The sequence below is a fragment of the Fukomys damarensis genome, unplaced genomic scaffold, assembly GCF_012274545.1.
Source record: "Fukomys damarensis isolate Sample0158 unplaced genomic scaffold, DMR_v1.0_HiC HiC_scaffold_37, whole genome shotgun sequence".
Taxonomy (NCBI): domain Eukaryota; kingdom Metazoa; phylum Chordata; class Mammalia; order Rodentia; family Bathyergidae; genus Fukomys; species Fukomys damarensis.
The window spans coordinates 30,889,264-30,916,326 of record NW_022900949.1 but is presented as its reverse complement, the minus strand read 5'-3'; the positions used below and the strand labels follow the sequence as shown (position 1 = coordinate 30,916,326).

At 42.6% G+C, this 27,063-nt stretch overlaps 1 long non-coding RNA gene across 8 annotated transcripts in view; it reads right to left on the bottom strand.

Moving 5' to 3' along the window:
* LOC104871868 overlaps positions 1-27,057 on the bottom strand; it is a 47,389-nt gene extending 20,332 nt beyond the window's left edge. For 4 of the 8 annotated variants that reach the window (XR_002025820.2, XR_002025823.2, XR_002025819.2 and 1 more), the window contains exons 1-4: positions 26,821-27,057; positions 26,648-26,677; positions 26,070-26,192; positions 25,658-25,823 (exon numbers count right to left, since the gene is read on the bottom strand). This is a non-coding gene — a long non-coding RNA (uncharacterized LOC104871868). Of the gene's footprint in view, positions 1-18,853; positions 19,371-25,657; positions 25,824-26,069; positions 26,193-26,647; positions 26,678-26,820 lie in introns of all 8 variants that reach the window. The other 4 variants (XR_004515575.1, XR_004515576.1, XR_002025822.2 and 1 more) reach the window with 2 other exon arrangements.
* Between the last annotated feature and the right edge of the window lie 6 nt (positions 27,058-27,063).

The window sequence follows — 27,063 nt, the reverse complement described above, 5'->3', positions numbered from 1 at the left end:
AAGTCCCACACCCAATTGTGATTAAAACTCTATAGAAAATTGAATAGACAGTCTTGATCTCAATCTGATAAAAGCCATCTATTATGAACCAAAAGCCAGCATCACACTAAATGGTCCAAAACCGAAAGCCTTCAGTTAAAATTGGGAACAAGACAAAATGTCCATGATCACCGCTTCTGTTCACTATAGTTCTGGAAACATTAGCCAGGACAATTAGACAAGAGAAAGAAACAAAAGGAATGAGGATAGGAAAAGAAAAAGTTAAATTATCATGATATGCAGGTGACATGATACTACAAATATAAGACCCCCAAAATTCTGCCAAAAGACTTCTAGATTTAATAGCTAAATTTAGGTGCATAGCCTGATAAAAAGCCAATACTCAAAAATCAATCACATTCTTGTACACAAAAAACGCACTCACTGAGAGGGAAATTACACTTTTATAACACCATACAAAAGAATGAAATACATTGGAATCAACCTAACAAAGGAAGAGAACAACCTTTACACTGAAAACTACCAAACTCTGAAGCAGGAGATTGAAGAGGATATCAGAAAATGGAAATATATCCCTTGTTCTCAGGTAGGAAGAACCAATGTAGTAAAAATGGCCATACTCCCAAAAGTGCTTTATAAATTTAATGCAATCCTGATAAAAATACCAATAGCATACCTCTCCGAATTAGAGAAAATCATCCTAAAATTCATTTGGAACCAGAACAGATCTAGAATAGCAGAGGCAATTCTGGGCCACAAAGACAAGGCAAGAGAGTATCACAATCACCGAGTTGAAATCATACTACAAAGCTATTGTGATAAAAATAGCATTGTACTGGTAAAAATGGGGGTGGGGCTTGAGGATCAGTGGAACAGAGTAGAAGATGCAGAATCAACTCCAAATCTGCTCAGCCACCTTATCTTTGACAAAGGTGCCAAACACCTTTCCTGGAAGAAACAGAGCCTCTTTAATAAATGGTGCTGGGAAAACTGGCTTTCCTTACGCCAAAGAGTAAAACTAGACCCATATCTCTCACCACGTGCTAAACTAAAATAGAAATGCATCAAAGATGTAAATATTAAAACAGAAACACTAAATCTGCTGGAGAATAGTAGAACTCTTGAAGACATAGGTGTAGGCAAAGACTATGAACAAAACCCCAATTGCACAGGAAATAACACAAAGAACCAACACCTGTGATCTCACTTTACTAAAAGGCTACTGCACATCAAAAGAAATGAACAATAGAGCAAAGAGACAACCTTTGCAGTGGGAAAAGTTGTTTACCAGCTGTTCCTCAAAGGAATAATGCATAGAATGCATAAAGAACTAAATAAAAGCACACCTCTCAAATTAAAGAACCAATGCAAAAGTGGGCATCTAAAATGAATAGACACTCCTCAGACGAAGAAGTAGAAATGGCAACTAAACATATGAAAAAGTCTTAAAACAATGTTACGATCCCATCTCACTTCAGAAAGAAGAGCCATTATTTAAGACATGAACCAATAAAAATGCTAGTAAGGCTGTGGACCTGCGCTTGCCCCTTATCACCTGGACTAAAGGCCCTAGGAGAGCAGGGCAACAGAGACGCCCAGCCACACGTTCCCATCCACAGGAGCCTCAATGTCCAGCATGTTCCCAGACAGACCTGCTACCCTAGCCCTGTCATCCTACAGTATGTGGTGGGGGGAGACCCGTGGCAAAACACGTGAAGGACTGAGTCCACAGGCTGCCAGAGACTTAGCCCTGGGCAAAGGAGTTGTTTGAAGACATCCTAATTGCCGTCCAATAGTGTCATGAGCAGGGAGGCATTCACAGGACCTCCTATCAGAGAACCTTTTGTTAGACATCCATGGCCAGGCTAAGATCAATGACCGGGGGTTGAGGCGGTGGTTCTTCCCTGTGCAGCGGGAGACCGTGTTTTCATGTATGCTGAAATATTCTGCCCCAGAGTTGATCGTATTTTTAGTGCAGATCCATGAGAAGTGACCCCATAAATGTGGACGCCCTTTAGCCATGCAGGAGGAAGTTGTGGTGAGTCACCCGACAGCCATGTCTAGGGAGCCCATGGAGAAAAGAGAAGGCAAGGACACCTGTGTGTCCTGTGGGAGAGAGGGAGGGAGTTGTGCAGCACGGAAGGCTGTTGTAAGCATCAGGAGCTGAGATTCACTGGGAGAAGGAGAGAACAGCAGGAGAAATACTGCCTAACTTGTGTCCTGCTGCCCTAGGACCAGGGAGTGCAGGGCACCGTGGAGCCTGCAGACTACACAGCCTCCTGAGCAGGTGCAGGTGGACATGGGATCTGGCTGAGGGCAGGGCTTGTTCAGCACAGCCATGACTTTTTCCCACAGTCCTCTGTGGCAAGCTTCTCCATACCCTCCCATCCCATCGCTCTGCATGCTGGTGTGTGAGGCTTCCATTAATCCATGGAGGTGCTGCTCCGAGGACGGTGAGCTCAGGTGAAGAGAGGCAGCGCTGCATGATCTGTGGACTGGTGGACTGTGCTGCTGCTGTGGCCACTGTGTAGAAGCCTGGACACGACCATGCTGTGAGCAGCACAGAATAATGCAGAGGATGCAGCGCACCTCTGTCCACTGAGTTCAGAACGGGAGCCACCTCGGCCTGGTTACCAGACAGACATGTGATGCAGCCCCACATGACGCCAGCCACCGCCATCAAGCATCCTCCTCCCTCTAGGAACTTCTGTGGACCCTGCAGAAGTCTGTGGGCCCTTCACAGCTCATGGCACTGACTCTGCCTTCTCTGCTGCCCCTCTGTGGTAACAAGAAGGAACAGCAGCGTCAAGGATGGGCGGGGTCCCAGCTCCTTGGGAAAACATTTTCCTCACGGGGCTTCTGGGCCTCCGGGAACTTGGAATGTGGGGACAGGAGGAGGAATCCCAGAAAGCGATTTCTGGTAAGGCGAGTATGAGCAGGAGGGATGTGATGATCTGGGGTCGGGCAAGAGCTGAACCCACAGCTTCCCTCAGTATCTCTTGCAGGTCTGCTCCTGCCTGGCCTAGGTGCACAGCCCGCCTTAAAGAAACTGCCCACATCAGCTCAGTTCTGTCCTCACTTCTAACTTGACACCGTTTTTCTGACTTTATAGTTTGATGCAGAATCCTGAACCGGTGTGTGGAGTCTGTTCTGGATAGAGCAAGAGGCCATCTAACATCACCCACACACCGGCATGCAGGGATAAGGACCCTACACACCAGCCTTTTCCATGCTGCCCCAAGCCTAACCTGGGCCCTGCGAGTCCATGAAAACAGTGCATGCAAGTCACATGTCAACAAGCCCAGAGACTCACATCCAGCCTGTGTGTGGTGGGGACAGAGTTTGGATCCATGAGAGAACCCCTCCCGCACAGGGGTTTAGCTTGCCACCATAGGGACAGGGACATTTGACATCGGGGAGGGTCCTCTTGTGACCACCAAACTGTGGCTCATGTGTGCAGCGCCAGGGGCATGACCTGTAGCACAGAATCTTCAGAGGAGGTCAGTACAGGTGCATAACACATCTCAGTCCCTTTCTTTTTCCCCATTCCCCTGCTCTTCTCCCTCCCTGCTCCTTCCATCTCTTATTACACCACCCCCTTGAATCCAGTTTTTTTCTATGTTGGCCATTCATGGTTTCCATGCATTTGCAAAGCTCCTCTATATTTAGAAATTTATATCTACTCTAGATTTACTAAGGATTTCCTTGAATATGGTTATCATCTCTTCGATTACCTCAGCTTTGTTTTTCTCAAGAGACTTACTGATTTCTTACTTCCTCCACCACCACTTCACCATTTTATAAAATTCAGCTGCAGTTTTTGATTTCTTCCAACTCAGTGCTCCCTTGATTTACTTTGGGTGAGTTGGGGCTTACGGGTTGCATCTTGCTTCCCTGTGTTTTCTCATTTTCTTTTGTTTGTTTTCTGCACTGAGGTTGATAAAATGCTTATGACCAGTACCTTTGTTATCAAGAGCTCTTTAGGAAATAATTACTTTTTTCAGTGATGTCTTCTAGGAGAAGCTGGCTGCTGGCTTTAGGGTCCGACCCCAAATCCTGCCTCTTCACTTTATTAGGGGTGAATGTTTGCTGTCTCTTTGGCCTGGCACTCATTTCTTTCGTACTGCATCACAGTGTTATTTATGACCCTCAGACAACCAAGGTAGAAGGATACGAGGAAGATCAACTCATCAGAACAACTATGTTAACTTCGGCTGAAGCAGTGCGGTCAGCAGTAACACAGCATCAAGCACAGACTAGAAAATGACAAGCTGTGCTAACTAATAATGTGCCACCTCTCACCACATCTAAGAGATTTATAGTTATCTAACCCAATCCAAGACAAATTAGAAAGGTATATACAGTAAATATCCACTCCATAGAGCAAGTTTACCCTAAGGGGAGAAAATTTAAAAAGGATACGTGGAAAAAATAGAGAAACGAAAAAGATAAGGTATTAGGAGACTGAAGCACAGAGGAAGGTTAACTGAGCCTCAGGAAGCAGGCGAAGAAGACAGGAGGGAATGAAGGAAAACACAACACAAAACAAAAAACCCCCAAACAATAAAAACAATGTTCAAACTCACGAAAAAGAAAGTTTTCTCTGACTCCAAGCCTATGCTTATATTCTGGGGTCTACAGTATTGGGGTCGTGTTCAATTTAGGGCACGACTCTCCTGTCACTGGCAGACAGAGGAGGCATTCTGAGCCCAGGTCCAGCAATCTTACCCAGATCTTGCAGTAGGAGTAGAGGTGGGGGCTGACTGTGTTTTCGATGCCATAGAAGACCAGGCTGATCCTGGCCTCTGGCTGTGGGGTTGGGGCCCGAGATGCTCAACCTACAATATTCCGCGTGTCTCCCTCTGGGCTGACTGTCGTCACGTCTCCTGCAGTGACTACTCCAACTCTCAGGTTCATCGGCCCCTCCCTAAAGCGGCTTCCGGCCAAGCACCCTCTCCAGGGGACACTGCAGTCACGTGGACTGGAGCCACTCACCGACTGTTGTAGTGCACGCCATCCACTGCTCCGTTCTGCTGGCCTGTTCCTCCCTGGGGGCCTCTGGGCTCTCCCACTTTCACCGTCTCTGAAGATTCCATCTTCCTCTCTCACACCTTGAGCTGGGAGCTGGGAGAAAGGACAGACTGCCCCATCCTCTTTCTGCACTGAGATCCGTCTCTTCACTTTCTCTGGGAGCCCCAGTGTTCACTTCAGATCCTTCCCGGGTCCCAGGGGTCCACCTCCCTCCTTTGCTTACCCAAGTTGTTATTTTCCAGGGCCTGAATTCTGGAGAGGTTGATTTGTTGCTACTTATTGCTCTGCCATATTCTTGGAATCGCCCCTCCCATTTGAAAAAGATCTCCCTCCTTTATCTTCCATTTCTATCTCTCTTCCCCTCTCCTTCTCTGTCCACCTATCTATATTTCTCATCTAGGAGAGACCACAGGATACTTAAGCTTGTGTGTCTGACCTTTTTCTCTTAATACAATGGTCTGAAGTTGCACCCATTTACCTACAAATGTCTCAAGACTGTCTTTATAAAAGCAGAATAATACTCCGTTGCATATAGATGTGGCATTTTCTTCATCCATTGCTCTGCGGATGTGCATATGTGTTTATTAGACACTGTGCTGCTATAAACATGTATGTAGGTGTCCCTGAAATATGATGTCTTTTACCGCTTTCCGTAGAGAGTAGCTGAGTCAGATGGAATTTCTAGTTTCATTTGCTTGAGAAACCTCCAAACCGACTTCTATGCGCTTGGACTACTTCACACTCCCACCAACAACGTAGAAGGCTTCCTCCCCCACAGCCTTGCCAACATTTGCTATTCTCTGAGCTCTTGATAACAGCCAGTCTGCTGGAGTTGGACAGTATCTCAGTGTCATTTGATTTGAATTTCTCTAAGGGCCAGTGAAGCTGAACTATTTTTTATCTCTTGGCCATCTGTACTTTTTCTGGGTGTCTGTTCATTTCAGCTACCCACTGGGTCACTGAGTCTTTTAGTGACAGAGCCCAAGTTTTGAATATTTATATATTTATATATGCTAGATGTTAAATATGCCTGGGTTGTTTTTGCTTCCTCTATTCTGCTCCACTGATCCATATGCCTGTATTTGTGCCAGCAACATGGAGTTTTTTTTAATATATTATGGATTTCACTTGCCCAAAAGTAAAATTCTATGTTGCTCATTAAAGGCCATAAACAAACGTGCACAAGTGTGTACACACAGCACACACGGGTGAACAGATGTGAATGTTTTCTTCGGTTGCTTACACACACCTGCTAAATTGAAGACATTGCACTTTGAAGAAATCTTTTTCATTTCTTTTCTTTTTGGACAGGGGATGAAACTCCCAATCTAGCACATTCGAGGCAGGTGCAGGCTAAATCCCAGGACCATAAAGAAATCTTAAAATCATTGTTTACCTTTGGTTTTACTTCCATCATAACAGAAAAAATGCTTAGAAGAAATACTGAAAGGTTCAATAGGCTAAGCAGATCAAAATTGTAGCATCCGTACTCCTTTTTCAAGTGAGAACTTAATTACATTCCATTATATACTGTCTATAAAATCACTGATTGAGAGCTAGGATCACTACATTTATGTTTGTATTTATAGTCTACACAGTATAGATCAATACATAAGGAAAGTGAGATCATTCGATGAATGTAACATTTGTTAAATTGGAATATGAAAGACAGCTGTCCTCACATCTGGTTTATGTCATACTTTGGTGATGCCACTTGAGGTGACCTTGACAAGGTTTTAGGTGATTCTGTAATAAGCCGTTTGCTCAGCCTGAGGAAGAGGCGAGGAGTCCACGTGGAGCTGTGCCTTCAGAGCTGCACATGGGCCAGTTTGAATAACACCACTGCTGAGAGACACCGTGGAGATACGAGCTGGTCTTATTCCTCAGACAGTAACACGCCTGGCACAGGCCGTTTAGCAGCCGGGAACGGCCCACCGCTGCCTTGCCTTGTCTGTCCAGTCGCTCTGCTGGACGTCTGCACGTCCCCACCCCAGCCGTGCCGGCCCCTTCCTCAGGCTGCCCAGGCCCCATCCCACTGATCGCGTCTCCGGACACCTTTGTTGATATGTGGTTATTTACAGGAAAACATACTTGGGTTTCTTCGTGTAATTACAAAACACTAACCACCGTTGTCACTTCGCCATAGTCTGCATGTCTGGGATGTCGTGGGAAAACCTTCACATCTGGCTGTAGTCCGTTTCCTTTTATGTGCTACACAACCACGCTCTCTGGTCACTTCTGGCCACCTGCTGTTCCCCAACCCCAGCTCCTCGCGGGCAGATGTGTCAGCGCTCTCTCATCTTGGGGTCCTTGACTGGCTTTGTAGCCTGCTGCCTCCACCCCGCTGTGGTTCTTTTGTTGCCATTTGTTAAGGATCTCTATTTTCTGTGGTGGTGTTTATCACACTGTGCGGTTTCACACACCTGTGATTAGTGTTAAATGAGAAGCCTCGAAAGTGTGGTAAGTATTTTTCCACAGCATCTGATACTCCGTAGTGTTTGTTGAGTAAGGGAAATTTAATTTTTCAAGGCAACCAATGGAAAAGGACAGGAAACATTTTACACTGCAGCAAAATATGTCCGAGAGACACTTGAAAGGCCACAGTATTTAGGAGTCCAAGAGGATAAAGAATACTGTGTTACTGTAAAGAATACTGTGTTACTGGGTAAGATTAAAGATAGTATTTTAACTTAAATCAATGCATTACATTAATGTTTCCACTTCCTTTCTTCCTTTCTTATTGTTCAGAAGTTTTAAATGATGACAAAAGTACAATGCACAAAGTGAAGACGTTCAAGTCATGAGAAAAAGTAAAATTACGTAAATAATGGGAGGGATAAAATTTGTTCACAAACAGGCTGTCTCTGGGCAGTTGCTGGAAAAGGCCTGCAAATGTTCTAAACTTCCCAGTGGTCAAAGGGAAGAAGTAGACACTATTAGCTTCCAGGTTAAGTGTCCCGGCATCGAGATGAGGTTTCACGGAACTTTGCAGAGATGGCCTGAAGACGTTGCGCAGTCAGGCACACAGACCTGCAAATCTCCTGAGCAGGTCATGGTAATGCAGTGCACCCTCCCTGCGCTGCCGTTCAGGAGAACACAGCCCCCACACGCACCACACTCACACATCTGCAAACTGCCATTTTTCTGATCAGTGGAGTCTAATGTTTTCTGTTCAAGTTTCTTTACATAATTTCCTTATGATCTAAGCAGACTGTGTAAAAGGTGCACTTCCTCCTGCACATTCTGTCCACAGTAGACTCACTGACAAACTTCCAAGGGCGGCAGCCTTTAGGGTTTTTTCATTTATTTTCAAAGTTCTGCCAACAAAAGATCAGGGAAATATTAGAGGTGCGTACATCTGATGTGGCTCTGGAATTCCCAGGGTTTCCTGCAGTTGTTGGCTTACATGTCATACTAATGGTGCATTTGTCCTCCCTTGTGGCTTTGATCAAGTGATGTCAGAGAAAGGGGCTCCTGTACAGAACAGCATGGCATCAATTTCAGAAGAAAATGTACAGTAAGTATGAGTGGTGTTTGGAATTCCTTTCATTTTCTTTCTTACTCTTCAATTTGTAATTTTGACCACTTTAACTCATTGCATTCAATGAACTTGTTTGCACTCAGTTAGTGTTAAAGATCTCATATCACCCCACATTCACAGGACTGCCTCCTTTGGACACTGGAGCTGTCCTTGCTCATCTTGAAGGCTACATCTGAGTTTTTTGGACATTTTCAAGGGCATCCCATCCTGAGCGGGCATCTTTTCCTTTTTCTCATCAGAAAATCTCAATTGCAAATTATTTCTTTGTTCTCCTCTCACCAGTCCACTTTTCTTTTACAAAAAAAAAACAAAACAAATCTTTTCAGCATGCTTCTGAGTTCTTGCTCCACAGCACACTTCCAGACTCTTGGCCACCCCTGGAAGCTGCTGGTCAGGAAGTCCAGTGTCTCTTCCCTCAAAGTCCTGGCCTCATAGCAGGGGAGACACTGGCTGTTCCCCTTGAAGCTCTATCCTCCCTGGTTTATGAGGCTCTGCTCTCTCCAGTTTCTCACAACCACATCTCCTCCCCCTGTAACACCAGAACCTGGAAGTTCCTAGGCTGGCTCTCCTCACCTCTCTGCTTTTTCTGCCAGGACCATCTTCTTCAGGTTCATAGTTTCAAGCTTTAGCAAATTGCAATGATACTCAGGTCCATATCTCCGGCTCAGAGGCCTGTGCTGGACTCTACCCTCATTACCAACAACTAGCTCTCACCAGTTCAGTCGCTCACAAGCATTTCAAGCTGGACATGACAAAGACAAAATTGCATTTTCTACTAAATGTGCTCCCTGGCTAATTTTTCTGTCCCATCTTGGTACTCGCTGAATGGTACACAGTCTATGCAAGGTATTAAGGGCAATATGGGAAGCTTTCTTTGTTTCTCCTTTGACAAAGCCTCCTCTCACTGTCAATCCATTCATTCACTTCTACTCCAAAGCATAGCCTGTGACAGTTCTCTTCTCTCCTTCTGCCAAGTCCAAAGGCATCAAGTGCACCCCAACACCTGTGTGCAACACACACACACACACACACACACACACACGTCTGCGCCCTTTGGAACTTGGTCCATTTGCTTTTCATCACCTCAGATGACACTATTACATTAATTAACCTTCCTAGGTTCAACAGTTACAGAAAGGTTCACCTGGGAAGCTGAAAGCATCAGCTAAATCCACAGAGGTAGCAGAAACAAAGATGTGCATAACGCAGTAAATATCTTATGAGCAGCAAGCAGCTGGACATACAAATGGACAGAGCTTAATCTTGCAGAAACATTATCTGAGGAATGTTGTGATAATTTATGAGTGTCATAAACATACAGGGTGGTTGGGTGCTCTCACTGGGTTTTCAGTGAGACCAGAAGGCCACCATGGTAGAGTACATATACAGATTAATGCATGTAGAATAAATTCTGGAAGCACTCATTTTCAAATATGGGCCACCTTCTGCAGATTTAGATATTTTATACATATATTCCTTGACAGTTGTTACATTAAGTAGTGAGTATGTTTTATAATTTTTTTAGTGCTGGGGATTGAGCCCAGGGCCGTGCTCACACTCAGTTAGGGCTCTCACTACTGAGTTACACCCCAGACTTTATTTTGGGGCAGGATGCATCTTGAATCAGCCATTTTTGGGTTGCTCTTTTTGTCTCTTTCTTCTTTTTTCCCCCTCCTTTCTAATTTTTGTTTAATCTTGTTTCTTTAATCCTTTGAAAACAGTTTCTAGTTTGTTGTTTTTCTGCTCTGTTCTTGCTTTTATTTTGTCCTTTTCTCTTTCCCTCCTGTCTTCACCAGTTTCTGAAAGTTTATCCTACACTCAGAAGATCTCTTCCTCTTCATCTACCTGTTTTTGTTTTACCCTTTAACCCCTTTTAAATCTTCTCCACAAGGGTAAAATTGCCATACGAATGGCTCTGGTTTGTCATTTGATGCTGTTATTGTTGACTGTAATACTTTAGACAAGGTGACATAACTGTGCTATCAGATGTTCCTCCTGGTATACCAAGACTGAGAGATTGACTAAGGGTCTTAAAAAAAAAAATCTACAGGTCAGTGCTAAAGAACTGGTACCTGGGACAAGATGTCAGAAACTTCTCATTCCAATAAATTGAAGAGGTAGGATCCTGCAACAGGTTTAAACCAGAGAAAGAGCTATCCCTGGAAGATGCTTTAGAGAAGCAGTCATTTCCTAAGGGATCTGAATACTGGAAATAAAGCTGCTTGCCATAAGCCATTTATAAGCATCCAACTTCAAAAAATAAAAGGGAAGAAAAAAATGAGAAGACATTTAAATAAAATGCATCCCACCCCCACTTTCAGCTCACCAAAGGCCAACACCAGGGGCAATAAAGTGGAATAATCCAAACATCACCCACCTGGATTCTGGACAGAGGACGTAACAAACCAGAAGGCTCTAGAAATAAAACAAACCAGAAATAATTTCCCAGATAACTACAGAGATGATGATCAGAATGAAAGATAATCTTCATGACTCCAGAGTAGATACAGATAAAAAATAGGTTCAGGAACATTATGAAAACCATGAATGCCCAGCATAGGCAAGAAATGGAGAGCATGAACACCCACTGTATAGGAAAGAAATAGAATCCATGAAATAGATTCTAATATTTGAATAGATATTCAGGAGATTAGAAACTCCACCAAAAGTATAAGCAACAGAATGAGCTAGTGTGAAGACAGAGTATCACATATAGAAGACCAGATTGTGGTTAACAAGCATGAAAAGAGATATTCTTAAAAATAGCAAGGGGCCATGAGGAATCAATCCAACAGCTGCTAGATAATGCAAAGAAGAATAACATTAAGATTCATTGGAGTCAATGAAAAGGCAAGACATAGCCAAAATGACATAAAAAAGTATTCTCAGAAGTAATGGTAGAAAACTTACTAATGGGAAAATAATTTGACATACAGGGACATGACGCATATACGACTCCAATCAGCCACAATCAAGAGAAGTTTTCCCCAAGGCATATAACAGTGAAGATTCCAGAAATTCAACACAGACATAGAAAATTAAAAGCTGCTAAAGAAAAGAAACAAATCACCTATAACAGAAAGCCCATCAGAATCACAGCAGATTTCTCAAACTCTCAGGTCAGAGAGAGCTTGGAATGAAGTATTTCAAACCTTAAAAGATAAGAACCTCCAACCCAGATTAAGGTTCCCTGAAAAACTATCCTTCAAAATTAATGGAGAAATGAGATACTACTTCTATGACAAAGTATTCCTGAAGAAATTCCTGACCATCAAACCAGCACTCTATATTGTTCTGAAGGATATTCTAGAAAGAGGCAATAAGGATTCCAACTCCATGAACATCAACAGAATGAATCCACCAGGTAGGAAAATAAATTGAACAGGAGCAGAAAGAAGAAAGCCAACATCAGGAAAATAACATGACAGATAAGGCAATACATATCAGTTAAAATCAACAATGCTAACTGTCTCAAATCACCAGTCAAAAGAAACAGACTGTCAGAATGGTTCAAGAAGCAAGATCCAACAATATGCTGCATACAAGAAAAACATTTAATTCAAAAACAAATTCATAGCTGGGCATGGTGGCACACGCCTGTAATCCCAGCACTCAGGAGGCTGAGTCAGGAGGATTGCTGTGAGTTCAAGCCTGGAATACATAGTGAGTTCCAGGTCAGTCTCAATTACATAGTGAGACTCTGTCTCAACAAACAAACAAATTCTCAGACTGAAAATCAAAGAATGGAAAACAATATTCTATGCAAAAGGAACCAAGCCAAAATCAGGGATAGCTATTCTGTTTTAAGACAAAGTAGATTTCAAACCAAACGTGATTAAGAGAGACAAAGAAGGTCACAACATCCTAGTAAAGGGATCAGTCCAAGAGGAAGAGATAACAATCTTAAATATGTGTGCACCAAATAGCAGCACACCCAACTATATAAAACAAATATTAATGGACATGAAAAATCATAGAAGCACTAATAGAGTTGTAACAGGGGACCTTGATACACAACTGTCACAAATAGACAAAATATCACCAATGAAATATTAGAATTGAACCAAACTTTTTTTGTTTTTTTGTTTTGTTTTGTTTTGATTTTTTGAGACAGGGTTTCACTGTGTAGTTGAGACTGCCCTGGAACTCACTATGTAGCCCAGGCTGGTCCCAAACTCACAGCATCCTCCTGCCTCAGCCTCCTGAGTGCTGGGATTATAGGCACGTGCCACCATGCCCGGCTTGAACCAAAGTTTTGAACAAATGGACTTAGTAGATGTCTAAAACATGTCCCACCCCACAACATCAAAATACACATTCTTGTCAGCTACACATGGGACTTTCTCCAAAATAGACCATATACTAGCTCATAGAACAAGTTTAAGTAAATGCTAAGGAACTGAAATAATTCCATACATATTATATTATTAGACCATAATGCAAAGAAATTGGAAATCAACAGCAAAATCCACAGAACTTCATAAATACATAGAAATTAAATAACAGCCTCCTGAACAACCAATGGATCAGAGAGGAAATTAAAGAAGAAATCTGATACTTTCTACAATTAAATGATAGTGAAAATACAACATACCACAATTTATGGGACACAATGAAAGCAGCACTAGGAGGAAAATTTATACTGGTGAACTCTCATATCAGGAAAACAGAGTGGGCTCAAATAACCTAATACTGAACCTCAAGCTTCTAGAAAAAGAAGAGCAAGTCAAGTCCAAAAAAGAAAAGACTCAGATCCACGTCATGGGGAATGAAAAGGGTGAAATCACAACATATCCTGCAGAAATTCAGAAGATCATTCCCTACTTCAAGAATCTGTATTTGAATAAGATGGAAAATACTGAAGAAATGGGCAGTTTTCTACATACATATGAATTACCAAAGCTGAATCAAGAAGATATAGACATTCTAAACAAACGGAAATCACCCAAGAAACTGGAGTATGTCATTTAAAACCTACCAACAGGGCTGGGGATTTGGCTCAGTCATTCTGCCACCTGCCTTGCAAGCACAAGGGCCTGCGTTTGATCTCCAGCATCAAAAACAAAAACAAAAACAAAATTAAATAAAACTAAAGAAATAAAAGGTATATAGATTGGAAAGGAAGAAAAAACTTTATTAAAAAAAAAAAGCTACCAGAAAAGTAAACCCCTAGCACTTTGGACATACTTCTGAAATAAACATTTACAGAAGACCTAATGCTGCTAGTCCTCAAACTATTTCATGAAATTGAAAGGGAAACAATACTCTCAAATTCATTTATGGAAGCAAGTATTACTCTGATTCCAAAACCAGAGAAGGATCTAACCAAAAAGGAGTAAACAGGCCAATCTTCATAAGGAACATAGATGCAAAACTCCTCAATAAAATCTGGCAAACAGAATGTAGCAAATCATCAAGAAGGTTAAATACCATGATCGAGTTGGTTTCATCCCAGGGATGCAGGAATGATTCAACATACACAAATCAATAAATGTAACACAGCCAAAGACAAAAACTATATGATCTCAAGAGATGCAGAAAAAGCATTTGACAAGGCCCAATACCCATTCACGGTAAAAACCCTACAGGAAAGTGGCATAGATGGTCTTTATCTCAATCTGAAGAAAGCCATCTATGACAAACCAACAGACAACCTAATTCTAAATGGGCAAAAACGGAAAGTTTTCTAAAATCAGGAAGAAGACAAGGACGTCCACTGTCACCACTCTTGTTCAATATAGTTCTGAACACCAGAGCAATTGACAAGAGTAAGAAATAAAAGGAATAAGGATAGAAAAAACAAAATTCAATTATCATTATTTGAGGATGACATGATACTCTATATAAAAGACCCCAAAACCCCACCCAACGACTTTTAGATTAGATAAAGAAATCCAGTGGCATGGCTGGATACAAAGTCAACACTCAAAAATAAATAGCCTTCCTATACACAAATAACAGAGAGAGAGAGAGAGAGAGAAAGAGAGAGAGAGAGAGAAAGAGAGAGAGAGAGAAACAATCCATTTCATAATAGCATCCAAAAAAAGGAAATACCTAGGAATCAATCTAATGAAGGAAGTAAAAGAACTCTACATTGAAAAATACAGTCCTCTCAAAAAGGAGATTGAAGAGAATATCAGAAAATGGAAAGATATCCCTTGTTCTTGGATAGAACAATATAGTAAAAATGGCCACACTTCCAAAATTACGACACAGATTCAATGCAATCCCAATAAAAATCCCAACTGTACCTCACAAAATTTGAAGAAACATTCCTAAAATTCATTTGGAATCAGAAAAGACCTATAACAGCAAAGGCAATTCTGGACAACAAAGGTAAGGGAGGGGGTATCACAACCCCTGACTTTAAACTACACTGCAAAGCTAATGTGATTTAAAAATGAAAAAAAAATCATGGTACTGGTGAAAGAACACATCTGAGGATCAATGCAACCCACTAGAAGATGCAGAAACAACTCCAGACATATTCAGCCCCCTTATCTCTGACAAAGGGACCAAACACCTCCACTGGCAGAAAGCCTCTTTCATAAATGCTCTTGGAAAAACTGGCTTTCCACATGATGAAGATTGAAATGAGATCCATATCTTTCACCATGCACTAACCTAAAATCAAAAGGGATCAAAGATCTAAATTTTAAAACAGAAACACTAAATCTTCTGTAAGAGAGACCAGGTAGAATGCTTGAGGACATAGCAATAGGCAATGATTCCATAAACAAAACCGAGACCACACAGGAAATACTACAAAGCATCAACAAGTGGGATCTCATTTCATGAAAAAGCTTTTGCACAACAACGGAAATCACCCACAGAGTGAAGAGACACCTCACACCATGGGAAAAAATTTTTACTAGCTATTCATCAAATAAAGGTCTATTATTTAGAACATATAAAGAGCTAAAAAAAATTAGAACTACCAAATTAAAAAACCCAATCCAAAAATGGGTATCTAAAATGAAAAGACACTTCTCAGTAGAAACAGCAAATAAATATATGAAAAATTGTTCAGCATCACTGGTCATTGGAGAAATGCAAATTAAAATGACACTGAAACTCCATCTCATTCCAGAAAGAGTGGCTGCTACCAAGAAATCAACCAATAACAAATGCTGGAGGGGGAAAAGGAACCCTTCTCCACTGCTGGGGGGAGTGTGGTCTGGTGCAGCCACTGTGGAAATCTGTGTGGGGATTTATCAAAGAACTAAAACTACAGGTTCCATTTGACCCAGCTTCCCCCTTCTTGTTATCTCCCCCAAAGAATTAAAAACATCAGATCACAGGGATACATGAACACCTGTCTTGACGACAGCACAGTTTATAATAGCTAAATCTTGTAAACATCCCAAATGCCCGTCAGCTGATGAGCGGATAAAGGCGATGCGGGTTGTTTTTTTTTTTAATAGAATGGAGTACTGTTCTTCCACAAAGAAGGATGAGCTTCACACATTTATAGCTAAATGGATGGACCTTGACAGCATACTCCAAAGTAAATAAATTGCACACCCGTGTTGAAATACCACCTTGTTTTTCTGGTGTGAGAAACCCAAAGTGGAAATAAAAACGAAATGTATAATGGATGTTGGGAAATGGAAAGAAAGTGTTTAAGTGGGGAAGGGGAACCAGAGAGGATGGAGGGAGAGAGAAGGAAATGACTGAAAGTAAATAACTGAAAAGAGAGGAAAATGGAATAAAGCTTTGGTACAGAGGGAGGGGAAGGAACTTCGGGGGATGAAATAAAATTTTAAAATTATTTTAAGACAGAAAGAAAGAAGGAGAGAAAGGAAGGAAGGAAAGAAGGAAACCAAACTAAAACAAAATAAAATTAAAATCACATTCTCCTTAAGAGTTTGAAGCACTCTGTATTGGAAAGATCAAGCTTTCAAATGAACTCACCTGAATTAAGACAATGCCTATGTTCTGTAAGAATGACAGACATGTAACTCAGAACTATTACTACATGTGGTTTCTTAAGTGTCAGTATGTACTCCTTTCAAGTTATTCTTTCAAAACCAAAATAGTACATACTTTACACAGGTGGAATCAATGTACTAAAATTGGCTTACACCATGTGTGTGAGCAGGGCGCTCACAGAACACCAGTGAGGGCCACGGGCTGGTGAGCAAGCGCGATCTGTGAAACGGGCTCAGCTGGACCTTTGATTACTCTTTCTCTATTTTCCCTGGGTTTACTGTGGAAGCAAACACAGAAGTGCTCAATGTGTGAGTGATGAAATCTGTGTGGTATGCTTGATCGATACTTAGTTTAATATTTCACACGGTGCCATAGCATTTTTAATGTAAGTAACTCACATTCTGCTGTCTACTACCACCCTGAATTTTAAATGGTATTCCCTGTCTGTGAGTTTTTAACATTTCTGCTCTCCCTCCGAGCCTAACAGTATGGAACCTCACGTGCAGGGGACTGTAATATTGATTATGCCGAATCAAGCTGTAAACAGTGTAGGCTGCAGAGTTTACCCCTCGATTGGCTTGTTTTGTTTGAGAAGGGAGTCAGACTACCTCGCACATTAATTCCATTCCCACGAATAAACCCTTCTAACCAGAAGGACAATGTTCCAATTGCAACCCTGTATTTTGCCTATTCTGTTCTTAATTTAAGAATGCTTTGTCTCGTCCTTTACAAGCCTTGCCTCCACCAGTTCCACAGAAACCTCAGGACTTCACATCTTCTCACATAGTACCCCTTGTGCATGTAGCTTGCCTTCATCCCAGTTGGTTACTAATAAAAATCAGTGGCTTTGCCAGTTAAGCAGCACTGACTGTCCCCACCCCCACCCCACCCCCCGTACTCTGTCTCTTTTAGCTCTTTTCCTTGTTTTTGTTTTTCCCTCAGCCTTGCCCCCTAGCACTGAGCAGGAGATAAGAAGCTGCTGGGGAGGTCTCCATACTCCATATATTAAGGGCCAAGAAATACCCTCCTACCCTTAATTTTCAGATGACGATTTTAAAAATATGTGACTGGAAACATTTTACAATATTCTATATTCCATATTTAAGTGGTTTGAATTGAAAGTGTATACATTTTACAGAGAAGTATCACAAAATTTCTCACATATCACATAATTTTTTGCCACAACCTCCTAAATCTGGACAGATACCATTTCTTACTTTGAAGATTTGTGCTCCTATGGAGAGCCACCTTTCAGCCTTGGGCAGGTGCTTTCACTTTAAAAACATTTTAAAATGAAACCACTTTGAACCTATTTCATTATATTCTTTTCACCACCCAATTCCACATTCTTGAACAGGAAAACTTTATTGTTTATGTGTGTGCTAACAGACTGCTCAGATGGGCTCGCTATTCTAGTGCGATGGGAAGAAACAGATGAGATGTACGGCTGTCTTGGGGAAGTTGGAGAAAAGATTTAAAATTCCACGAGAGCTCTTTCAACAGATTGCAAAACCGTGCCACTAAGATCATGATTTGTTTATCTTCTGTCCTTGGGCAGGGATTGAATTAGTCAGTTTTTGAGAGAACTGCACTGAGGCCCCAGTCACACAGGAGGAACTGGGTAATAATGAAACAATCAATCAACTTTTCTGTAGACAACATTAGGTGCCAAGTACGAATCTGAGTTTGGTATGCATTGATGAATCCATTTTCTCACATAAAACTTCCTCTATCTGACATATGGCTGGGCATAGCTAATCAATGAGATCATTGGAGCTCAGCGTTGTGCACTATGCAAAGTAACATTTGTAGGAAATGGCTGATCATAGCTATGAATTCAAGAACTCTCAACTCAGAATCCACATTACCAACATTGGCACTGTTAATATATTAACAATATGTAGACTGCGAATAAAACCATCAGACTATGGATATCTAAAATAATATAGCTCTGTGTATTCCTAATCCACCGAGACTCTGCTACCAGGGCTTGCACTTCTATTTTTTTTTTTTTTAACAATCCTCCTTATCCAAATTCACAAAGAAACATAGTGCTCTTACTATGTGCCTGGTGCTTAATTGAGAAGATGCAGACCAAAACCTCATGAAGACATCATTCTTGCCCCTCAAACACTGAAACCAGAGGTGGCAGCAAGAAATTCCTTTCTATGACATGAGATTGTTATCCTACAAGAAAGCTGAGGTACCCTGGGAGCCCTGCAATGGGACACCAATGGGACACCCGATGCAGTTGGGGCAGGAAGTGCTGGGTAAAAGGAGAGGGTGAGGATGGCTGGAGCGAGATGCGAGGAGAGACTTCAGCATCAAAGGAGGAACAAGGTGTCCTACCTGTCTCCTGAGTGTCCTCCAGGTTGTCTCCCTCAGTCCAGGAAGCTCACTTGCCAAAGTTCAACCCCAGATCCCCACACCACAGTCTGTGTTCCTGTGAGTCTGTTGTGTGTCTATCAGTGGTGGCTTCATCTTCATCTTCATCGCTGGCACTCCCAACGGGACTTCATACGGTCTTGTATTTCTCAGTAAATCTTGTTCTCTTTGGCCCTTGAATTATGTCCTCAGACACAGGTCACCTTTGGGGACATCCATCCCCCTTCTAGGGCTGATGGCAATCGTGAGTGGATAGGTGGTGACTCTCCTGTGCAGGCATGAGAGGCAGCCTGGCAGCTCCACAGCACCTGCCTCCCGGACCATTCTACTTTTCATGCCTTTCTTTGTGGTCATGTCCATATTAGACTGCATTTCCTCCTACTCCGGAATGACATACATGGCACCATGACTCAATGCATCACTGTGTCCACTGCTTCTGGGCAACACCGATGCCACCGTCAGTGCTTTGGTGTCATCTGCACTGAAAACAGGGTAATTAACTGCGGAAATCCATGGGAAGGACAACGAATCCTTCATTATTCCGTGTGGGTGGAGTCCCTTAAGGTGAGGCAACGCAGCCTGATGCCTCCCGGCACACTGCGTGTGTGCTCTGGATTGAACCACAATCTGGACACAGGCTTTCCCTGCTAAGGCCGTGCTCCCTACATGGAATCAGTCATGCCACGTTGTATTCAACATTAAAACACTACCCTAGGCCCCATGACTATATACAGTGATAACATGGCATGAAAAACACCCACAAAATGGGATACACATTCTATCTATAAAGATGGCCATCACTAGAGAAAGAGAAGAAAAGAGACGAACTTCTGAGAAGATGGGGAAAACTCGTAATCCTCTTGTAGTGCTGGTGGAAATGTAAAACGGTACAGCAGGTACAGAAAACACCATGTACAGGCATTTTAAACAATTAAAAGTAGAGCCATCATGTGCTTGAGCCATCCGCCTCTCGAAGACACATCAAGTGAGCCGGAATCCAGACTTAGGAGATATGAATGCTCCCAGGTGCGTGCAGCACTGCCCACAACAGTGAAGGTATGGAACGGCTGAGGTCTAGAGAGGAACGCGTTCCATCGCTCTCTCCCTGAGAACAGACACGATAAATGTAACCAGGAAGAACAGAAGGACAGACCCTGCACGATGCCACTTCCACGAAATGATACAAAATTACACAATTCATGGAAACACAATAGCGTGTTAGTTGCTCGGGGCAGGGGTGAGTGTGAAATAAGGCCCTGCTGTTCAAGTATGTAAAGTTTCAATCACAATACATTAATAATTTGGAGAAACTGGCTGGATGGCATTGTGCTTCACAGTTTACACTGCTGTAATATGCACTTTAAATTATTTAAGTGTGGAAATCTCCTACTCACTGACTGTGGATCATGAAAATAGACTCCGGAACTCAGCTGAAGGATGTTGAACTAGCCAAAGCCGGAAGAATGTGAGCAGGAAAATAAATGGCTTCAATCGTGGATCGTAACTGACAACACAAAGGGAAACTATCAGTCCATATTGATTTAAGTAAGTTATTGCATTCAAAATAAGAAATGGAGGGGGCTGGGGATTTAGCTCAGTGGTTCGGTGGCCTGCCTTGCAAGTGAAAGGACCCGAGTTCAATCCCTGGTACCAAAAAAAAAAGAAAAGAAATGCAGAAGGTGTGAGTCTTTCTTACAGAAGAACACAAAATAACATAGGGAGATACAACCTCCGCCCCTCCAACAGGTGCGCTTAGTACCCTGGCCCTTTACAGAGTGTGCTTGATGACTTCATTGTAAAGAACACAGCAGGTAAAATGGAAAGGAAGTAGATTCAAAGGTGAACTTGGCAAATGTTACACTGACCAAGTGTCACACTGAGCAGTGATTTCGTATGGCTGTCATGTCACAGTTACCCTGTGACAAGAAAGACATTTCACTTTTCTCCTTGCCTCCCAAAATCAGGTAATTGCAGCCTGAAAACACACAGAGAGAATGAAACACCACTGAAAGCCAAATGAGGGACACTGTACAAGATACTTGGCCAATATCTACCTTTGCTGAAAAGAAAATGAAAAAAATAAGAACAGCCTGAGAAACTCTTCAAGACTAGAGTAGAATAATGATATCTGATGACTGAGTAGAATGCAGCACCCTGGAATGGTAATACAAAAAAGGAGGATCAAAGAGAAAAAAAAGTAACGAAATCCAAATGTCGTCTGAGGTATAGTTAAGAGTATTATTCAATACCAGTTTCTTAGTTTTTTTCCCGATGTTATGAACTACACGGATTCCCATCAGGACCTATGTGGCAGCACTCACTTTCTGTCCCTGAGGATATGACTGGAAACAGGACATTCAGAGAGGTCATGATGTACAAATAAGGTTACATGGGTTTGTCCCAATCAACTATGTCCCAAGTCCTTGAGAGCAGACCAGATGAGGACAGGAACAACACTCAGACAGAGACCGTGAGAGGACACAGCACAGAGGAAACTATGTGAAGCAAGGACAGGGGAGACAGGAGAAACCAAACCTGATGACGCCTTTCGCTTGGACTTTCATTCTCCAGCCCTGGGAGAAGAGAGGTTTCTCTTGCTTCGGTCACCTGTTCTTGGAGCTTTGCTGTGTCAGGCCTAGCAAACTAGTACACAAGCAACTGTAAAATTTGTGAGATGAAGGATCTAGAAACAGAACACTATTTCGTGAGTAGTCTGCAAATTAAGAACTACTCAAAAATAAAAATATTGTCAAAATCTGCACGAACAGTCGGTGGCCAAAGCTGGAACAATCTGAGAAGCTTAGACTACGCCACAAAATAAAAGAAATACGAGAGCCCACACTTACGTCATCGAATAATTTAATGAATCCCTAAGTGGAGAAAGGAAGCTCTTCCTTCTACTCAAACCCTATCTAATACAGAAGGAATGAGAGAAATGCAAACTCAACTGCAGGCGAGAACTGGACTAGGAAGTGTCACAGGCAAGAGCGACGGACAGATGCTAAATGAAGATCTCCACATGAAAGTGCAATGAGAAACAGGATGTCTGCTGCTGGACTCAAACTGTCTTCTCTCCAGATGCTTTCCCATGGCAAAGAAAAAATGGAGCTTTTACAGTGGGGAAAAGCTGCCAACACATTGCAGGAAGTAAGGACCACGGCTGGAACCCAACACCCTGAATGAGACGGCCTATCCTCTCTCAGACTGCTAAGAAAGGTGCTCACCATCTAGGGCACCTGGCCAAAAAGGCACTTGTGTGCTATCAATGAAAACCCCAGACAATTCCAGAGTGGCAGAAATCCTACAGAATGAATGCGATGGCTCTGAAACTGCTAAGGGCATGAAAAAGGCGACTGCTTTCCTGTCACAGACTGCAGTAATGTACGGAGGCAAGGCTTGAAAACTGAATGCTCTGTGGGATCCTCGGTGCTGGGATGGCAACATGACATTCAGAAGGAAATCTGATCCATATATACTAGTCAGTAGTAATGAATCAATATCACTTGATTGGTTTTGGTAGGGGAAAAAATGAGAATCAAGACTTGTCATGTAGAGGTACAAGATCCCAACAATGAATGTAACTGTACTGTATCCCTAAAATGTACCAATAAACTCAATTAAAGCTGAAAAAAAAAAGAAATCAAATTTAGAGACAGCAAAGGGAGCATATGTGGGAAGGGGACTCGTGGCAGCCCACTCTGACCAAAGTCAGAGCAGGCTGTAATATGGAGCAGGCATTTTTTCCCCTGGTATTTGTCTATAATGTACTCGGGGTGGGATCAGAGCCTATGCGACTCACAGGAGCCTGACTGATGGTGCAGCAGGCTAGTGCAGCTTGTATACCAACAGCTGCCGAGGAGATGTAAGTACTGCTCTCTGAAGCTGCAGGGCCCCTGGTGAGATAACGCTGCAGCCGAGGACCAGGTGACTCCAATCCACATTCCGTCCCCAGAGCTGCCCATCCCTTAACTGCTTTCAGTAACTTACTAGTTAAGCATGACCAATCTTTGGTCAGTTTTGCTCCTTCTACAAGTATGACTATTCCTGTCTACAAGCCTTGCTCATACCAGCTGATATCACAGATGCCACATGAGTCCCTCTACCCTATTCCTAACCACACCTGTGTAATCAATAAATGCCGAAGCACCTGGTTGCTAAGAGCTAAGTTTGCACATTTACACATGGTTGTGCAGGGGTAGGGGGTCTGTATGCAGGAGAAGCATAAAACAAGGCCCTCCTTAGTCTTCATTAAAGAAAGTAGTAAGAATCTTGGTACAACCAGCTTTGCATCTGCCCTTAGATTCACTGGCTAATCCTGACTAAAGGAATTAGAACTTTACTAAAAAAAATTCATTTTAAAACAATTAAAAGAAAAATGGTAAAAACATGAAAACCACATACAGCAAGACACCACAGAGCCCAAGCAGCATAACAATTTACAACTAAGGAAGGAATACTCTCTAATCACAAGATGAAGCAGAGGAAGAGCTGATAGGCAAAGCATGAGGAAGGCAGGAGCCAGGATAACCTCCCCACCCTGCAATAACATGCAAAGGAAACAAGTGGCAGCTACATGACTTAAAGGAAAACTCTTACTTGTATACATATATGTACTTCTTTCTCTCTAGGGTCACAATACGACTGCACTAGATGCACACACATCCCCTCAATTAATCACTAACTCGAAGTTGCCTTTTCTATAATGCCCCTCCTAGCCAGCCATTTCAATCCCAAGATAAGGTCTTTACAAGGACAAATGGCCAGGAGGAAGTCAGAGGCCACCCAAAGGGAATGTGCATGTGGGCCAACATGCCCAAGCTAGGGTCTTGCTGCCTGAGACCCATTAAATGGCAGCCCAGGGAACCAATCAGATGGGGAAGAGGATCCAATATCCACCTAGAAGGAAGGGTTCCCAATCCTAGAAAAAGAAACCAGGGGCAAAGGCACCTGGGTAGCCATCTTTTCCACACCCCCACCCTCTCTCTGCACAGGAAGAAAAGAAAAGCACTGACCAGTGCCCCTTAGGGATACACACGCAAACATCTTCGACAATATACTAGAAAACCAAAACAGCTTATTAGCAAAGTATATATCAGGACTGAGTGGGACATGGATTAGGAATGCACACTTGGGTCACAAACAAAAATCAGTGTGTGTGCATTGTTAATGAAATAAAAAGAAAAGTAAAGTATGAACGATAACCTCAAAAGGTGAGGAAATGTGATTTCAGAAAACTCGATGGCTTTTCATGACAAAAACACCCAACAAACCAGGAAGAAAGGCAGTGATGGGCATCTACACAACTGCACAGTCTGCTCTGTCCTCAAGGGAGAAACGTTCAAATGTCTGCTCCTGAATCAGGAGTGCACTGGGCTCACCCATCCTAACTGCTCCTGCTGGGCCTGGAGGGAGTTTGTTAGCTTGCACTCTTGTTTCTCTCCCTGTTTATATTGATTTCCACTTGAAATCTTTTATTTACTTTCTTCTCCCTTTTACTCATGTTTCTTCTTTTTCTAGCTTCTTAGTCTGAAAGCACTATTTTATACCAACTTTTGATATGAGCAGTTGAAAGTACACATTTCGCAGGGTGAAGAGTGGACTACAACTGTTAGGCGGGCTTAGCTGACTTGTTTGAAATAGTTTCTAATTGCTTTTGAGGTGCTCCTCCTTGAGAATGAGGTATTTAGAAGTATTATCCCAACGCTTCAAGTACTTTTAGAAAACTCACTGTTTTTTTCCAGTGTGATTCTGGAAAATTGAAGCATATGGATAATCAGAACATGGAATACAGATCATGGGGGAACTGGAGAATTAACTATAGTTTTGTGAACGTGTTGGGCAGTGTGTGACTCCCTTTACAGACATTTCACATGCACTGCAAGAGAACTCCGATGCAGTACCAACTGGATGGTGTGTCTTATACATATCAAATAAGTCACGCTGGTGAATGTATCATTCAAACCTATTTTGTCTTTACAGGTTTTTGACATCTTGTTCTGTAAGTGATCAAGTGAGCATTTTAAACATACATGATTCTGGACTGGTCACTCGACTCTTTTTTCACTTTTACATTGTGCTTTAGAGTTCTGCACATAGCTCCACATGCACTCCCTCCTACCTACCCTCTCTTACGGACTAATCATCACCGTTTAACACTGTGAAATGTCGCACTGTGGCCGACCCCTTATGCTCACTGTTGATGCAGTGTGCCCTTTCCAAATGGTAAGCGACAGGAAAAGGACACAAGTCTATCCTACACTCTCCACGAACAGGTAATGAACCCCTCTCTCCATGGGCCACTTAGAAACATCGTGTGATCCCTTTCTGCACAACCTTTATGCACAACAGCATCTCATAACAACTGCATACGGTGATAAATAAAGGACTGCTGCTCTCTTCCCTCAACCCACTCGTCAGCAAGATTGGAAAATACACAACAATGCCATCTCCTCAGTGGGCTTGGTTTCTGGTTTGATAATATAGCTACTTTTTATCAAAACACATTTTTAACATGATGATTTTTCAATGATTTCCTATTAAGTAATACAAAATGCTTTTAGGGTTTCTCAGTGTCAATACGCTAAACTTTGACATGCCTCCTAGGAAGCGAAATGACTGTAAAAGTACATTGAAGTAACCCGAGAAGAAATTTCCAGGGATCACATAATATGTTCTTCATGAATTCCAGTACCCCATGTCAATATTATATATGTGAAATAGAAAAATATTACACTAAAACTCCTTTACCAATTTGTCTCTTTCACTTACAGAGTTTTAACTTTTAGTTTGTGTTGTGTCCTGACATGTGGTCTCACGATGTCACTCAGACGGATGTTAAACTCACCACGCAGCACGGGATGGCCGCAAACTGGAGCTCATCTTGCAGAAGCGGAACGCTGGGGTGACAGGTGTGCACCCGACTCTCTCCTTTTACCTACATTTGAGGAAGACGATTGTTATAAAGTCCACACCACACCGCTGCTCTTCCTGCATGCAATTTCTAGTCTTCAAAGAAATTTTAAAAGGAAGGAAAAAAAGCTTAGGCTTCTATTTCCTCAATATTTACTCCTATTTCTAGTCTTCCTTCCCTTCAATCTTCGTGTCTGCTGATGCTTAATGTTCCCAGTTTTCATACCGATGTGAGACATCACGATTCCACTGCTCTTTAGAAAATACCTACCTTGTCATAGCAATTGCAGAGGAAAGGGGTCTGTGGGCTTTGCTTTTCACCTTCGTGCCTTCATGGTCTTCTTCCAGCACCGTGCCCATCAGTGTCCTGCCTTGGCTTCCTTATATTTTCTCTCTGGGGAGAGATAATCTTCAATACTTCCTCCTCCCACTACCTAGCCCCCCTACCCCACTTCCTCCGGCCCACACCAACTACCAACATTTGATAAGCACTACAAAATAATTAAAACATAAACTGAGACATGAGCAGGAGTAAGTGTAAACGTGAAAACAGTGCAGTGCTTGTGGGTCTTGAAGGCATTATTAGCTTAAGAGAGACTATTACAACTAAAAGAAGTTATGTAATTTTAACGATAATCACAAACCAAAAACCCACAGAAAGAAAAGTAGAAGAAAACATAAAGGAGCCGGATGCATCAGAACAAACCTGTAATCCCAGCTAGAGGAAGAAATCCCCAGCTAGGCAAGAGAAATGCAGTTTTGACAGCAGCCTGGGCAGCTTAGCGACACTCTATCTCAAAGTCAAAAGTCAAAATGGATGGGGATGTAACTCATCCCTAGAGTACTTACCTCACATTCACAAGGTCCTGAGTGCAATTCCTGGAACCGAAACAGGAGAAAAAACACATAAATAAATCAAAGCATATACATAGAAAACAAATCATAAAAGACTCAAAGGAGGAGAAATGAATTATAAGGCCCCAAAATAACCGACAAAATGCAAAACTAAATCGAGTGCGTACACCCTCAGGTCGGGGCGGCGGCGTTGGCGAGGGAGGTTCGCACGCACTCTGCGGCCATCAGGGTCTTGGCTCTGACGGAGACGGAGACCGGGAAAAGGGGGCACCGCGGAGCGGCTCGGGACGGACTCGAGAAGGCAGCGCGCCAGGAGGTTGCTGGCCGTACCGGCCCACCGCGCTAAAGCACTGACCGGCCGGAGACCAGGGCTGGAGGTGAGTCTGAGGTGAGTCCGGAGCCCGCTCCCT